This window comes from Dasypus novemcinctus, chromosome 20, assembly GCF_030445035.2.
Source record: "Dasypus novemcinctus isolate mDasNov1 chromosome 20, mDasNov1.1.hap2, whole genome shotgun sequence".
Classification (NCBI taxonomy): domain Eukaryota; kingdom Metazoa; phylum Chordata; class Mammalia; order Cingulata; family Dasypodidae; genus Dasypus; species Dasypus novemcinctus.
In genome coordinates, this window is record NC_080692.1 from 3,465,907 (window position 1) to 3,484,739 (window position 18,833).

Here is an 18,833-nt window from a genome sequence, read left to right on the forward strand (position 1 = left end):
AAGGCCCACAGGATGGAGGAATGGAGTATGGATTAGAGTGGTCTTACTGATATTCTATTCATGAACTATTGTGATTAGTAATCAAAGAAAATGTGGCATTGGTGTGGAGAAAGTGGCCATGGTGGCTGCTGGGGTTAGGGAGTGGGAGGAAGAGATGTGATGTGGGGGCATTTTTGGGGGCTGGAGTTGTGCTGCGTGATGCTGCAGGGACAGTTACCAGTCATTGCATGTCCTCCCATGGCCCACTGGGTGGACTGTGGGAGAGTGTGGGCTATGGTGTGGACCATTGACCATGAGGGGCAGTGGTGGTCAGAGATGTATTCACCAAATGCAATGAATGTCTCATGATGATGGAGGAGGTTGTTGTTATGGGGGGAGAAGTGGGATGAGGCAGGTGGGGGTTATATGGGGACCTCACATTTTTTTAATGTAACATTAAAAAAAACAAAGACAAAAAATAGTTGCTGTTTTTGTGTGTGTGCTAAGTATTTTTGTCACTTTGTTCTTCTTATTCTATTTCCTTGCTGTTGGCTAAGTTCCTTTGAAGGAAAATATTAGGGACAGAGAAAGTAAATAAGGTAAGAAAGTAAAATGTAATAGTAGTATTGCTAGTGAATGTTAGCAGAAGAACCATGTGAGATCTGGGAGAATGGGTATTGAATTCACATAAGCTGTGTATAGTTATAACTTAAAAAAATGGAGTACCTATAATGAGATAGTAAATTGAATATGGGGAGAAATATAGTGTTGTGGAATTTAAGAGAAGTTCAATTATTTGAGTATAGAGAGGCCAGGACTCAGCAATGATTTTGAGAAGAAAAAATGGTTTATTGACGGCCGGCCGGACTCGGGAGCTTTCAGTTTGAATCCTGAGCCCCGAACAAGATTTTCAAACATCTTTTATACAGAGAGGAAAGGCCAAATGGTCCCTTTGTTTCAGTTCTCAATAGGCTTCAATTAGCATATATCTTCCACATCTTAGGTAAGCTTTTAGCATGGACTCCAGACATTCTAGACAAGCCTTTAGCACATTTGGTTTTTGCATTTCCCCTAAATACTTAAAGTTTATAGCCCCCGCATTGTTAAACATTTCCTGGGACTGGAGCCGCTGCCAGTCCCCAAGGGCAGGACTGCAGCCCCCCACCGTTCCACACCCACAAGTCAAACAACTTAGTTATCTCTGAAGAGACAAAGAGCCCTCCACCCATAGCCCACATCATTCCCCCCTTTCTGCCAAAGTTTAACTTGCTAAGCTTTGGCATAATTATTGTTGGAGCTATGAGGTGGATGGCTGTTTGTTGTCTTGATTGATTATTTATCAGTCTTTAGTACAGCATCCAGGACTGTTTTTAGAAGTTTAGAACTTTTCATTCTGGACAGCAGAATCTTGGGCAGGGGCCTCCTGCAGTTATTCTGCTGCCACTGGCACTCACGTGGATTTCCAGTCAGGTTCCAGATCCATCTATTACTTTTATTTTACTCTTAAAGAGTTTACACCTTTAATTTAAAAGGGGTGCTGAAGGGAGACGATCTCTTTTCTGTAACTGCTTCCTGCTGGCCATGGGCTGTAGTCATTGCCTAATAAGGTGTAAAAACTCTTTAATTTATTCTAACTGGAGGAAGATGGATCTGGCATTCTGTACGAAGCTGGATGAAGTTTTCATATGGTTAATAAGATGTTCACTCTGAAAGAAACAAACTTAATTAAAAATTTGGAATACCTGCTTTTAAAAGAGGACACATTGGATTACAGAGGTAGACAAGGTTAGGTGCCTATAAAGATGGCATTCCTTAAAAGCTGGTGGGAACAGCATATATATATATATTTTAAGTTATCCATCTTTAGAGAGAAATTGCAACAGACACTTAGCTTTGTCTGAAGACACATTCCAAGCTGTTCAATGATTGACACTCATTCGCTCTGTCAGATGCTCCTGGTGAACTGGCACTCCTTGGGCAACTGGCTTCACTCAGGATTATAACACTAATTTGGAAATATTCTTAGTTTTCACCTGTGGGAGTGATCAGAACTACAGAATAAAGATTTTTACACCTTGGTTTTCATTGTACAATTTCTAGCAATTTTGACTTGTTCAATAGGTGACTCACCATCAGCAAGCAAGCCTCACTTTTGCTACACAGCAGAGTACAGCAGAATATAGAAGTTGACTGAGACTGGCTGAGACTGCCACCTTATTCTATAGACATGTTATTAACTGTTTAGAAAATGATTTTACCAGGGATTTAACATGTCTAATATACTTCTGCACTTGATCCAAAATAGAAAAGATAACATTACAATTATTAGGCATATATTTAGTACAGGATAAAAGTACAGCACTTAATATTAACTAATGTATTACTTAATGCATAAGGATTCAGAGTTGCAATTATTAGTTTTGAGTTTCAGGTTTGTAATACCTTACATGTTATCTCTCCATGAGAGCAGGCCATAATGCCAATTGTGTTTAAGTTTTACTTACAGTATTCTGGTATCATGGCTCCACTTAGCATGTTCTTCAATGCAGTAAGCAAGTTGCAGCATCCTTCATCTTAGAGAGATTTTCCAGTATTCTACTAGCCTGGTGCATAGTGCTCTCTGGCACCATGGAACAGTGCCAGTCTGGAGGCGATATCCATTGTACACTTGGCTGTACCGAGTCATTATTGGCTGCAGGAGCTTGAAACTGCAATATAGTTTCCATCAACTTCAGGAGCAGAACCAGTGACTGATATAGCACATATTTTTAATTGAGGGGTCAGTGACCAGCTTAGCCAATAACTCACATGGAGAGGCCACCTGTAATGTATACAAGGCCTGGTTCGAATGCACAAGAGTTTGACAATGTTAAAGTTTATTCCTTGTTTTATATATATTTTAAACAACTTAACGCAATACATATATCAAATGACGATTTACTTACACAATTTTACTATGAAGATAACAGTAGGTACTTTAGTAATAGAGGAAAATATTATTTTTCATTGTTAGAATGAAAACAGAATATTTCCAATAGCATCAAGACAACTTTTTATTACCATTTACTTAAATGTGTATTTTGCAGTGGCCTTCAGACAGGTTTATTATCATGAAGTTATTTCTGCTACCAGTACCAATCTAAGTTTCTTTAGTTAACAATGACTTCTACAACTAGAATTATTTAAACATTTTCAGTTTGGAAGATGTTTTACAAACTCTTTATAATTGACTATAACCGCATTGACTAGACACCTCATGTTTAAATAAACTTACTAAATTACAATTACCAATGAAAGAAATTTACTCTTTATTTAAGAGAGCATATCTACAATCTTTTTCCTTTAGCCTAATTTCACCAATGTGAACTTACAATTTTCATTACTCTAAAGATTTCGTACATAATGTTAATTCAGTTTATAAATTAACTATAGGAGATTACACTCAAGTTAAATAAAATTGAAACCATAATAGTTTATGCAAGGAATGTTCTCTTTTTCCCTTACAGGAAGCTAAAAACTTCTTTTCTTTAAGTTATGAAAATTATTAATTTAAAAGCATAACTGGCTACCAGGTTTTAAAACACATTACACAATTACTTAATTTTTTTAAAATCATAACCCAGGAAAGATCTCTCCATAGTTTTTATGGACTTTCCTTTACTTACTGAAATTTGTTAATAGAGCCACTAATTACCTTTATTTCGTTGGAAAGAAATCTTCTGGAAGAATTAAGGCTCACCAGATTGTGGAGAAGAAAATAATTTATTCTCAATCTTGCAAGAAGGGGTGCAGAGCCAGATATGGCTGGTGCCACGAACAAAGAAAAATGACACAATTTATACCCCTAAGCCTAGCATGCAAGCTCTTCCTGTTTTTCCATAGATTGGATACTTCAGAAGTTACAGCTTATCTGAGATTTAACTTTCCCACGCAAAAGTTTGATTTAACTGCTTCCTCTATCACATTCCAACCATTTTAGTTTTTACCTGCTCCCCCCTTTTTCAAATAAGGAATAGAATTTAGTGCTAAAATGGCACCGACTTAGTTAGCTCCTTCTTGGGCATCCTTCCACTGCCCATAGGACTGGCCTAAACTGGTCTCCTCCACTGCTGTCCAACCCGGGAGTGGGAGACTGAGGCAGCAGGCCACCAGGTTACATCAACATTTTTCTTATGTGAAAATTAACCTAATCTTTGTGTGTGTGTGTTTTTTTTTTGCAATTTATGGCTGACAAAGGTTTAAACTGGGAAATTACCAGGCAAACTGATTCTTAATTCCCTAGCCTAGTAGATAGGTTTAATCTACCACACCTAGTCTTGCCTTAAAAGCTCTTGCAAAGAGGAGGCCCTTTCCCAATTGTTTCCATAATCAGATTTCTATGACTTTTTCATCCTGCTTAGTTCAATTTGGGCTTTAAGAATATTTATAAATATAACTGCATATTTAACCTCAACAATTTGAGCAAATAGGCAGACATGAATAGTTTGACACAACAACATGACTTTAGTTACTTTAAACTTTTCAAAGACTTTTGAAACTCTTCTTAATTTGCACTATGACCATGCAGTTTACCACAAGAATTTTCTTTCTTACTTAATGGATTGTAATAACCAAAATGTTCTCAATGCCTTAGCACCATTTTGTTTTAGAACTTTATATTTTACTTTGAAATTAGCAGAGTTTTGGATAAGCAACAAGATTAATTTTATATATATTTACTGAGGCTATTTGAAGCCTCAGGGAGACAGACTGCTTTCTCTCATGAATTGCCATTCTTAGGAACACTGACCGTCAAGGCAGGAGACTTCTCCCCCTCCACCCCCCTTTTTGGTTTTGGAGATAATAAAACTCCAGTGGCCATTTAACCTTATTCTATCAGGCAGCAATTTATTTAGTTTACACTTGAATTCATGAGAGAAAGGGTTACTAATACCAGGAGAGGAGACAGTGATGTCCCAGCTCTTCTCAATTATGAAATAACCATAGGCAAAGGCAAAGGGTGAGGTTAGGCTTGAAGTAACCATAAACAAAGGAAAGGTTAGTGTAGAATTTACACTTAAATAATAGTTTCAGGCTAAATTCACCCAGCTATAATCTCAGTTATTGTCTTTCCACTGTTTTATAATGTAAATGCATTTATAAATGATTTTAACTCTTAGTTACAGTTTTTATTAATTTTTTTAAAACCTATTAATTTTATAACACCTTTAAATACCTTTCATTCAACTTATAACATATTAAATGAACTTAACCATTACTTTAATTTTTCCTTTAAAGTAAAAGAATAAATCTCTTGCAGTTAGTTTGAAATAAAAGGCTACTTTTCAGGATTTGATTTCTAGAACATAAAATGTTCTTTTAAAAGAGGTAAGACTCTTCTTCAAACATTGAGGATATGATGAGGTTAAAGCACAAGAAGCTATTGATAAAATATTTTCTTTGTATATTGATCTTACTCAATTTAATCATAAAAATTTCCCTTCCACAAACCTTCTACACTTTCAGTATTCATTCAGGTTCTGTCCCACACTCTACTCTTTCCAATAATCAATCATTTTATCTTAGGACAAAATCATCTTCTGTTGCCTTAACAATAAAAACACACTCCATATATCCCACATACTAAGTTACCAGGCAAACTTCTTACAACATATAATTGCCATTAATACTAAACAAGTTTGTTAAAATAATGAACTTTTCTTCACTTTAAATACTTAGTAGCATGTAATACCAGAAACAGTTTTTTTGGAAGCAAGTTGGCAGGGGAGATTGGCTGCCGAATAAGTTTGTTATAAAATTGCCTTTTATTATTATTATTTATCAATTCAGTTTTGTTAAATAATGACTTTCTGCAATTAGCCACTTAAATACCTTAAACAATGCTTTGTAAAACTTTTATAATATTTATACCCTTAAGACAAATTTTACCTTCACAGAACACATTCTCTTACTTAAGGTTACTACAATACCTTCTAAGAACCTGAGCAGAATGCAAACGTATTTTGGCTTTGACACCCTAAGGAGGGAACTTTACTGCATTTATTCTGATTCTGCTTTTCACCTCCTTCACTTCCCCCCCCTTCCAGGCAGTCAGGCGCACAACAAACAGGAATGTGGCTTATGAATAGAATGGTGGACTCACTGAAAGGGGCAAGCCGCTCCCCCCTTTCCAGCTTTCAGCCAAAATGGGCAGACAGAACCTACTCAAATTTGGCAACTCTCCCAGGGACCCAGCCACCCTGACTGGGACATCCCCAACAAACTTGGGTGCGTGGCGCGGACACAGATGGCCTCCAAGCCCCGGCAAAGGGCCAGACCAGAGACAAGACAGCAGAGCATGCACAAACATCTAGACTCCGCAAACATCCAGACTCCTCAGCTTTTGCCCCAGAATCATTTCACCCCCTTGCCAATGGCAAGGGAGGGCTCCAGCTCAGCTGTAATTCCACTCTACATAAGGATACAACTCCAACACTAGCCTTGAGCTGACACAGACAGAAGCACAAAGGTCACTAATCTGACCCACAAGTTTATATATTTATTTTCACCATGGCTGCCCCCACAGCCATCACAAACCTCAGAACACTTAACATTTGGTATAAAGCGAATTCATTCACAAATTAGCACCATAACAAAAGATTTCAGCTAGACTTTTCCACTGTTTAAACTTTACACCCAGACCAAGCTCCACCAGAAAAGCCGATCCATTTTCCTGTAACCAAGTTTTGTTTCCCTTAATCTAGACCAATTTCCAGGACATTAGGACTTGAACCTATAAATAGCCCTTCCTATTAAAATCGAGACTCCACTCCTTTAGTGGATATAAGACCAGTACCAGATTCTAACATGCAGTTAGACAAACCCAAAACACCAGGGCTTTTTCCCGGTTTTCCTCCTTTTCCCAAGCCTAGAGAGAACAGCTTCCCCCCAGCCTTCTGGGGCTACTAGGGTTCTCTCGGGAGGTGATCAGCCTCCCCTTCCTAGCAATTAAAGCTAGGGCCTTCCAGACTGTGCTCACCCAGGGAGTCTTACCTTCTTCCATGTTCAGAGTTCTTTTTCGTTCCCAGAATCTTTCTCTTCAGACCTTCCATTGCCCCTCGATTTTGTCGGGAAGATTCTGGTGGAGCCCACATCTTTTCTGGATTAAATTTAATCCAGGGGCGCCCAGATTTGGGGTTCACCCGAGTCCTCCCGGCTTCCTCGGGGATTTGGAAGGGGCAGCAAAATGCTACCGTCTCTGGCCTTCATTTATTGTCCCACCAGAGTCGCCAAAAATGTTGTGGAATTTAAGAGAAGTTCAATTATTTGAGTATAGAGAGGCCAGGACTCAGCAATGATTTTGAGAAGGAAAAATGGTTTATTGATGGCCGGCCGGACTCGGGAGCTTTCAGTTTGAATCCCGAGCCCCGAACAAGATTTTCAAACGTCTTTTATACAGAGAGGAAAGGCCAAATGGTCCCTTTGTTTCAGTTCTCAATAGGCTTCAATTAGCATATATCTTCCACATCTTAGGTAAGCTTTTAGCATGGACTCCAGACATTCTAGACAAGCCTTTAGCACATTTGGTTTTTGCATTTCCCCTAAATACTTAAAGTTTATAGCCCCCGCATTGTTAAACATTTCCTGGGACTGGAGCCGCTGCCAGTCCCCAAGGGCAGGACTGCAGCCCCCCACCGTTCCACACCCACAAGTCAAACAACTTAATTATCTCTGAAGAGACAAAGAGCCCTCCACCCATAGCCCACATCAATAGTATGAATTAAAAGGCCAGTATGGTGAGAAAAGAGGGAAAGAGAAAAGAAAGGATAGTAAAGAGTGAATAAAATAGAAAACAGTAGAGATATTAGAGATAAAATGTCAGAAATATTGGGGGCTAAACAAAGAGAGGTGGAATGTAACAAAAACAATAAAGGATAGAAGATAGAATGATGTAAAGGAAAGGGGATAGTGTTAGTAGCCAAAATCAGTACACAGAGAAGAGAGGAAACTGAAGATGAGGAAGCACAGCAAATAAGAAATGTTGCCTGCAGTACCTAATATTAAAAAAAAAAGAAAAAAGAAGGGAAAAATTTTCAAAAAAGCAAGCAAAAAAAAAGGAGGAAGGAAAAAAGGGCCATGGGGAGATAAAGAGGAAAGAAAAACAAAAAAACAAACCAACAAAAAAGACCGGATGAGGCCTCAGGCAAGGATTCCTCTTTGCAATTGAATAAACTGCTTAGGAGTCTGACCTTCCCCCTTTCTCCCTTCCTCACTTCCCTCTCTCCTAGGGCCACAGCAAGGCTGCATGAGGGCTCCTGTAGGAAACCCAAATGGTTCCTTGGTGAACCAACTCACTTCAGAAAATAATATCTCTTAATTTCCTGAGAGAGAGCACCCACTCCTTACCAGCAACCCTAAATATGCTATTGGAAGCCTGCATAGCACATCCTACTGTCCCTCTCCCTTAGGTGTGCTACAGGGGGGCTAGTTAATATTTTTACTCTACTTTCTTCCAGACCAAGTTTCCTATCCCAGGGCAGTTAGGTAAATCAGGGTCTCTCAGCAGATTCACCTCTTCTCTTTTCTTAGGCTCTCCTCAAGTCAGCTGATATGCTCCTCCAAACTCGATAAAAGAGGAAGACCAGAAAATTGAACCTGCACTCTTTGGGTCCCTCTGAACCTCCTGCCTACACCCTCCCAATCCTGGAGTTAGTCCAGGACCAGAGAGGTAGGGCAATGCCAGATTTCTGGGAGTGCTGGGCTTGGGAAACAAAGGCCTGGGAGAATGTGGACTTGGGGTATGTAGGTCTGTGAAATGTGGGTTGAGGGGTTCGGGTACCATGGTCTTGGGGTTCATGTATTTGGGGAATATGGGGCTTGGGAATGCTGCCACGTGACCAGCAGCTCTCCTGGGGTGCTATGCCCTCAGCCCTAGGGGGAAGGGATTTACCTTCCCATGTTCAGTGTTAGAAACTCACAGTTCTACCTTGAGCAAGCACTAATTCTGCTGCAGCCTCTCCAGATCGATGTCCAGACACCCCCTGCCATGTAGGTTCCTGAAACAACCTGCTCCAGCAGAATTCTGTCACCATACAACATGTCCTTTGTAGGAGAGATGATGACAGTGTACTTACTTGGATGCCATCTTGCCCTGCCTCCTGATGCTGAAGTCTCAAGCTGTAGCCCCAGGAATTAAGCACACAGAGGAAAGAGAAGCAAGCCCCAAGTGAGAGGAACACTGAGTCTAGAAAGAAGCATGCCCTGGGAAGAGAGGAACCCAGGAAGGCTGAGCCCTGGCAGACATTAGCAGCCATATTGCTCCAACACATGGAAATAGACTTTGGTGAGGGAAGTAACTTATGCTTTATGGCTTGGTGTCTGTAAGTCCTACATGAAATAAATACCCTTTATAAAAGTCAGCAGATTTCTTGTATTTTGCATCAGCACCCCTTTGGCTGACTAATACACTAGTGATTAGGAAAATGGACATCAAAACTACGATGAGATATTGTTTCACCCATATTAGAATGGCCACTATTAAAAAGTTGGAAAACTAAAAGTATTGGAAAGAATGAGGCTAGATAGGAAAGCTTATTCTTTGTTAGTGGGCATGTAGAATGGTACAGCCACTCTGGAGAACTGTTTGGCATTTTCCAAGGAAGACTTGCCGTGTGACCGAACAATATCACTACTAGGTATATACACAAAAGAATGGAGAGAAGTGACATGAACAGAAGTCTGCACACTGATGATCATAGTGTTATTATTCACAGGTGTCAACAGATAGAAACATCCCAGGTGTCCATCAACCAATAAATGGTTAAATTGTGTAAACACACATTGGACTATTATGCAGCTGTAAGAAGAAATGAAGTCATGTAAGTGTACTTATGACATAAATGAACCTGGAGGACATTATGTTGAATGAGGTAAGCCAGACAAAAAAGGACAAATACTATATGACTGTGCTGTTATGAGCTAAATATATTGTGTAATCTCATGGAGTTAATAATTAGAATATAGGTCATCAGAAACTAGAATAAGGGTAGAGAATGGAAAGCTGGAGGTTATTCTGGGCAGAATTGGTAAAAAGGTAGTTTGTAAATCTTTAGAAATGAAGTGTTGAAAGCACATCATAGTGTTTTTAACTAGCATAGATAAGGGTATGACAGTGATTGAAAGGGAAAGTCTCAGGACAAGTATATTAGTAGCAGGAAAGCTAAAAACCTTAACATGGAACTGTATAACAGTGAAGCCTCATGTCAAATACAATCATGAGTAATAATGCATATACGACTGTTTTTAAAAAATACAAATACTAATAAACAAAAGAGAAAGAAACAAAATAGCAACTATGTACAGCAGAAGCACAGAGAGATTGAGAGGTGATTGTTTTGTTTGCTTATTATTATTGATTTAATGAAAATAGTTTCATACTGATTGAAGTAATGAATGCAATGCACAACTATGTGATTGTATCAAATAACATTGTGCACTTTGGATGAGCTTATGCTTTATTAAAATGTATCAATAAAATTGATTTGTTAAAAAATGTATCAAAGACATAAATATAAGAATCAAAACTGTAAGTCTCCTAGAAGAAATATTAGGGAAGTATCTTCAGGGTCTTGTTTTAAGCAATGGCTTCCTAGATGTAACACCAAAAGCATGAGTGAAAAAAGAAAAATTAGATGAATGGGATGTCATCAAAATTTAAAGCTTTAAGCATCAAAGAACTTCATCATGAAAAGAAAAGGATAGCCTACAGAATGGGAGAAAATATTGGGAAATGATATATCTGACAATATTCAGAATATATATATAGAAATCCTACAATTCAATAACAAAAGATAAACAACCTTATTTAAAAATTGGCAAAAGACTTGAATAATAGTCTTTACTCCAAAGAAGATATACAAATGACCAAAAGTACATGAAAAGATGTTAAAAAGCATTAGCCATTAGGGAAAACAAACCATAACCACAATGAAATACCATTTCACATACATATAGAATGACTAATATTATTTTTAAAATGGAAAATAACAAATATTGGAAAGGATTCAGAGAACTAGAACCACTTATTTATTGTTGGTGAGACTGTAAAATGGTGCAGCTGCTGTGGAAAATGGTTTTTTAGTTCTGCAGAAAACGGTTTGCCAGTTTCTCAGAAAGTTATGTACAGATTTACCATAAGACTTGACAAGCCCACTTCTAGGTATAAACCCCAAATAACTAATAGCTGGGACTCAATTGGTTATTTGCACACCAATGTTTAGAGCAGCATTAATCGTAATTCCTAAAAGACGAAAGCAACCTGTGTCCATAAACAAATGAGTGTATAAACAAAATGTGGTATATCCATACAATGGCATATTATCTAAGAATGAAGTTCTGATACATGATACACTATGGATGAACCTTGAAGACATCATTTTTTTTTTGAGATTTTTTAAAAAATTATTTATTTATTATTTTTTTAATTACAGTAAAAAAAAATATGAGGTCCCATTCAACCCCATCGCCCCCGCCCCCCACTCCCCCCACAGCAACACTCTCTCCCATCATCATGACACATCCATTGCACCTGGTAAGTTCATCTCTGAGCATCACTGCACCCCATAGTCAATGGTCCACATCATAGCCCAGACTCTCTCACGTTCCATCCAGTGGGCCCTGGGGGGATCTACAGTGTCCCGTAATTGTCCGTGAAGCACTATCCAGGACAACTCCATGTCCCGAAAACTCCTCCACATCTCATCTCTTCCTCCCGTTCCCCACACCCAGCAGCCCCCATGGCTACCGTTCCCACACCCATTCCACATTTTCTCTGTGGACATTGGATTGGTTGTGTCCATTGCACACCTATGTCAAGTGAGGGCTTAGATTCCACATGGGTACTGGATGCACTCCTCCCGCTTCTAGTTGTAGACACTCTAGGCTCCATGTTGTGGTGGTTGACCTTCTTCAACTCCATGTTAGCTGAGTGGAGTAAGTCCAATAAATCAAAGTGTAGGAGCTGAAGTCTGTTGAGGCTCTGGGCCTGGGTGTCATATTATCAGTCCAGAGATTCAAATCCCCTACATATATCTTAAACCCAGCACCTACTACAATTCCAATAAAGTAGCATGCAAGTCTTGTGAAAAGAGATCCCCTCAGTCCAATTCCATCACGCAGAAACACCAGCTCCAAAGAAGGGCCATCTGTCATGGCAGTGAACCCCTTCTGCCATGACCATAGAACCCGTGGGTCTCTTTATCCCTCAAAAGAACCAATACCTGGGGTTGTATCTACCTTATCTGTCTCTTAGACTCTGTTCAGTTGTACATAGGGGTATTCTTCTGACAACCTCCAGACTCTTTTTTAGAGACTCACAGCCTTATAATCTCATTTCTCCTTTCCATTTCCCCCTTACATTAGGTCAAACCGCTTCCCGAAGTCATGTTATTATATGTAGACAGGTATATTCTGCTGTTCCGCATTGAATCTTTAATTCAAGGTCATTTTCTAGTTGCTTCTTCAGCTGGTATGTGGTAGTGATCCCTCGGTGCCAAGGAGGCTCATCCCCGGGTGTCGTGTCCCACGCTGGGGGGAATGCATCGCATCTACACGCTGAGTTTGGCTGTGAGAGTGGCCACATTTGAGTAATATGAAGGCTGTCAGGAAGAAACCCCCAGGCACAATGCTACTCTAGGCCTTGTTCTTATTGCAGGTGTATAGGCTCAAAAGGGTAGCCATTAGTATCAAGAGCCCACTGTTGGGCCCTCCTTCTGAAGACATCATTTAGAGTGAATTAGGCCAGACCAGAAGGAAAAATATTGTATGCTCTATGGATACAAATATGGATATGAAATAATTAGAATAAGCAAATTAGTAGACTCTGAAACAGGAATATGTTTTACCAGGTACCTAAAATCTGTTTAACTAGTTTCTCTTTTGGGTGATATACAACTTTAGTAAAAAATGGTGGTGTTGATAACACAACATTTTGAATGTAATTAACACCACTAAACTATATAGTTGAATGAGGTTGAAATATTTTTAAATATTTTAAATACCCTAAGACTGTACAACACAAACAGTGAACCCTAATGTAAACTATGGACTCCAGTTAATAGTACAATTATAATAATATTCTTTCATCAGTTGTAACAAAGGAACCACTACTAATGCAAAGTGCTAACAATAAGGAAAACTGTGTATGGAGGGTAATATATGGAAACTGTATTTTATGTATGAATGTATATATGTTTCTACAAGTAAAAGAAGAAAGGAAGGAAGAGAAAGAGGGAGGGAAGAAAATGAATGAGATGACAATTAAATGCAATACATGATACTGTATGGGATCTAAGAATGAAGAAGCTCAAAAGGACATTATTGAGACATAAAAAAATATTACAGCGTACTCTATTTTCACTGGGTGCAATGTTCTATATATGTCTGTTAGGTCTAGTTGGTTAAGTGTATCATTCAAGTCCACTACTTTTTCATTGATCTACTGCCTAGATGTTTTGTCCATTATTGTGAGTGGTATGCTAAATTCTCATACTATTTCTGTAGAACCATTAATTTATCTTTTCAAATGTGTCAGTGTTTTCTTCAAATTTTGTGGCTCTGCTGGTAGGTGCACATATATTTAAAATATTACATCCTTTTATTGAATTGTCTGCTTTATCAGTATATAATGACTATATGTATCCCTTGTAACTGTTTTGTCTTAAAGTCTATTTAATATGATATTAATATAGCCACCAGAGCTCTCTTTTAGTTATTCCTGATGTGTTTTTTTTTTCCCCATCATTTCAACCTCAACCTATTGTATTTTTCAATTTGAGTCTCTTGCAGATTGCATATAGTTGGGTCATGATTTATTATCTATTCTGCAAATCTCTGCCTTTTGGCTAGAGGGTTTTATCCATTGACATTTAAGTCACTACTGATAAAACAGGACATTCTTCTGCCATGTTTCTATTTAGCCTCGGAAGGTCTTACATGACAGTCTCGTCAACAAATGGTGCTGGGACAACTCGATATTCATAACAAAAAGAATGAAAGATGAGCCCTATATCACCCCCTTACAAGAACCAACTCGAAATTGATCAAAGACCTAAATACAAAAGCCAAAACCATAAGACTCCTAGAAGATAATGTAGGGAAATATCTACAAGCCCTTGCAGTAGGTGGCAGTCTTGAAAACCTTATATCCAAAGCTTAAGCAACTAAGGAGAACATAGATAAATGAGACCTCCTAAAAAATAAACACTTCTTCAGCAAAAAGGACAGTGTAAGAAGGTAAAAAGGCAGCCTACTCAATGGAAGAAAAGATTTGGTAATCACACATCTGACAAGGGTCTAATATTCATTATATATAAAGAGATCCTGCAACTCAACAATAAAAACTCAAATGGCCTGATTAAAAATTGGCTGAAAAACTTGAATAGGGTTTTTTCTAAAAAAAAAGAAATACAAATGTTGAAGAAACACATGAAAAAAATGTTCAACATCATTGGCTATTAGGGAAATGCAAATCAAAGCTACAATGAGATATAATTTCACAACTACTAGAATGGCCATAATTAACAAAACAGAAAACTGAAGGTGTTGGAGAGGATGTGGAGGGGCAGGAATGCTTATTCACTGTTGGTGGGAATGTAGAATCCCCACTGTGACTCTGTTTAGTGGTTCCTAAGGAAGTTAGATATAGATCTACCATGTGAACCTGCAATACCACTACTAGGTAGATAACCCAGAAGAACTTAGAGCAGTGATATGGACAGACATCTGCACACCTATGTTCATAGTGACATTAATCACAATTGCCAAAAGATGGAATCAACTCAGGATTCCATCACATGGAATATTATTCAGCAGTAAGAAGTAATGAAGTCATGGAGCATATGACAACATGGATGAGCCTATAGAACTTTATGTTGAATGAAGCAAGCCAGGCACAAAAGGACAAATATTGTATGATTTCACTATTATGAACTTTTAATAAATATAATGAGCAAAATCATGGAGTTAATAATAGCAAGAATATGTCACCAGAAAATAGAATGTTGTTGCAGAATGGAAAGCTGAAATTTAATCTTTGCAGAATTGGTAAAAATGTATTTTTAAATGTTTAGAAATGAATGAAAATGGTCAAAGAACATTTTAGGATTTATAATTCATTGCAGTAACATATGAGCATTATAGTGGTTTGTTTTTTGTTGATTTTTTTTCTTTTTTCAAGTAATGAAAATGCTCTCATATTTTTTAAAATGATAAATGCACAACTCTGTGATTATACCAAATGTCATTGTACACGTTAGTAAATTGTATGGTTTATGAACAAAACAGTAATATGGTGAGTTTGGGGGGGAAATACACCAAATGTAAGATATATACTATAATTAGTAGTAATCTACTATGATGCTTTTTAATAATTTGTTACAAATGTTTCACAACAATGCAAGGTATTGGTGTTGGGTGATGTATGGGAACTCCGTATGATGTTATGCATGTTTATTTTCTAAGTTCACAACTTTTACTTTACACTTACTGTTTATAATTGTTCATGTAAGTATAACATACTTCAATAAAATTTCTAATGAAATAAAACAGCCTGTTAGAGAGAAATACACAATTTAACATGAGGTTTTGAAGATTAGATGTCTGGGCTTAAAGAGAAAGCTAGGAGTCATTGTAAAGCCATATGCAAAGGTTTTATCTTAAATTGTTATTAAATCATAATGTACTTGCTGCTCTCAAAAACCTAGTAAGGGGGGAAGTGGCTATGCCTCAATCAGTTGGGCTCCCATCTACCATCCCAGAGCCTCCTTGTGAAGGCAGGCTCACCCACATGCTGTGGAGAGCTGCCAGCCCATGAGTGCCATGGAAAGCCAACTCAGCAAGATGATGCAAAAAAAAAAAAAAAAGGGACACAAGCAAATAAAGAAAAGGCAGAAGAGTGTGTAGCAATTGGACACAGAGAGCAGACAGCAAGCAAGCCACAAGGGGGGGATAAATAAAAAAATTTAAAAAATGCAGACACAAAAGAATGCACAGAGAATGGGCTCAGAGCAGACAGCAAGCAAGCCACAAGGGGAGGATAAAAAAAAACCAGTGAGGGAAGAAATACAAAAATCAGAAACTTATAATACAGCACTGGGTGTGGGGTGCAGCTCTAGAGGTGAACTCAGAGAGTAACGGCTTACAAATGGGACTTAAGGGGCTTAGAAATCCAAGTTAGAGTTGATAAAAGAATATCATTGAAGTTTAGTATTTTCTCTTTCTATTCTAAGCAACTGGCCAAAATATTTTTGTGAAAGAAAAATGATAAAAACTTTATAATAATTCAATAATAATTTATAAGCCATCTAAAACTATAGCTGTGACTATTAAATAGAATAAACTTTTTAAAAACAATAAATCCTTTGAACAGTGATCTGTTTTAATTGGGTCTATTCCATTTTAGGTCCTAGTATACAGTCTAGTTGAGAAATACTGTAATGGCAGTGGTGCAAATTGGCCAAATCCCACAGTTCCTCTGTGGTGAAATGGGCACTCAAACTGAGATTGTTCAGACTCTGAAATTTGAGCTCTGATTTATTCTCTTCTACTGAATCCCATTGACAGGGTCATGAACATAACCAAATTAGTTATTTAGTCACCCTTCATTAAATGATTCACCCTTAGTAAGTCTCTCCTAAATGTTTCTTGATAATCATGTCCCATTCAGTCATAGAGTTTCCCCCAAATTTTTTTCCAGTGCTGCCTTTACTTCCTTGTTCTTCAGAATATAGATGAGTGGGTTAAGCATGGGGATCACCACGATGTAGAAGAAGGAAACAAACTTGCCCTGGTCCTTGGATCTACTCTTGGCTGGCTGCAGATACATGAAAATGATGGTTCCATAGAAGCTGATGACCACCATCAGGTGGGAAGAGCAGGTCTCAAATGCTTTATGTCTTCTGCTGACTGACTTGATCTTCAAAACTGCTTGAGCAGTGTACCCATAGGAGATTAGGATGAGTGACAAAGGCACCACCAGGAATAATACACTAGCCACAAAGAGCTCAGCCTGGTTGAATGTGGTGTCCACACATGTCAACCTGAAGAACACAGGGACTTCACAGAAGAAACGATCCACCTGGTGATGACCACAGAAAGGCAGGTGAAGGGTAAGTGTGGACTGAATCAATGTGGTGGCCACCCCACTGAGCCATGCCATAGAGGCTGAGACAGGGCAGAGCCGAGAATGCATGAAAAAGTATAATGTAAAGATGACAAACAGCAACATAGCAATCATAGAACATCACAGCCAGGATACCCTCAGTGTAGACCAGTACAAGGGAGACATAGAGTTGAATCACACAGTCTACACATGGGATGGACTTATCTGAACCCTAGGGGTTGATTAGAAGCTGGGGAATGATACTGCTTGTGAAGCAGAGGTCCAGGAAGGAGAAATGGGAGAGGAAAAAGTACATAGGAGTGTGGAGTTTAGAGTCCAAGATGGACACCAAGATGATAGCAGTGTTGACTAGAAAGGTCATGAGGTAAAGGAACAAGATGATTCCAAAGAGAACCAGCTCTAACTGAGGCTTGTCTGAAAAACCTATCAGAATGAATCCAGAGGAGGCACTTTCATTGGTCCACTGCATTACTCTTGCTTTTATCTTTCACTTCTGAAAGATGAAATCATATCATGTATTAACCTCAGGGATTTTATGACAAATCCATGACAATTAAGATTTAGTGCTCGGTTAAAATATGAGTGGTTATAATCCTATTATCAAATTTCAGTGAGTAAGTAAAGGAAAATTCCTTGAAAGGTATGGAAAAATCTTTCCTAAATTATAATTAAAATAAATTAAGCAATTGTAATATATTACAAAACCTAGCATTCAGTATGCTTTTAAGATTATTGACAGTTTTAGAATTTTATTAAAGAAAAGAACTTTTAAACCTCCTGTAAAAGAAAGAAAAAGAACATTCCTGGAATAAAATATACTGGTTTCAATTTTATTTAGCTTAAATGTAGTCTCCCTACATTTATAGAATACCAATTAAATAAATTAATATTATATTTATTAAATCTTTAAGATGATGAAAGTTCTAAATTCATGTTTAATGGAATAAAGTTAAAAAAGGAAATGTAGATCTACCCCTCTCTTCAATGAATAAAGTAAACTTAATAGGTAAAGAAAGATTTAGTGCTGGGAAATCAAACCTTGGAAATAAATGAAGAAAAAGGTCAAACTAGAAAATACTGGTGTGTGATTTCTTTGATTATCCCATGAACACAGTCTATTGGCCATAGGTTTTCCAACTACCTTGAGACAAAACAAAAGTTCATAGTTATTATAAAGTTAGAATGTACAAAGTTTAAGGGTTCCTATTTGGAATGATGGAAAGGTTTTGGTAATGGATGGTGTTGATGTTAGCACAACATTGTGAATGCAACTAACACCACTGAAATACATATCTGACGGTGGTTAAAAGGGGAAATGCTAGAATGTATATCTGGTAACAGAAAAATTTTTAAAAAATCCATGGACCTATACTACACAGTGACTGCTATGTTAAGCAATGGGCTCTAGTTAATAGTAAAATTATAAAAATATCCTGTTAACAATTGTAAAAAAAATTCCACACCAATGCAAGGCATTGGTTGCAGAGTGGTGTATAGGAACCCTGTATTTTGTGCATGGTTGTTCTGTGAACTCACAAATTCTCTAATAAACAAGATTTAAAACACAAATAAATAAATTTGGGGGGACAGTATTGTATGTATTGACTAAATAAAATAACGGGATATGGTAATTAAAGGCAAGTTTGAGTCAATCTTTCAAAGACCCTAAATGTCAGTAAACCTTACTTGTATATTA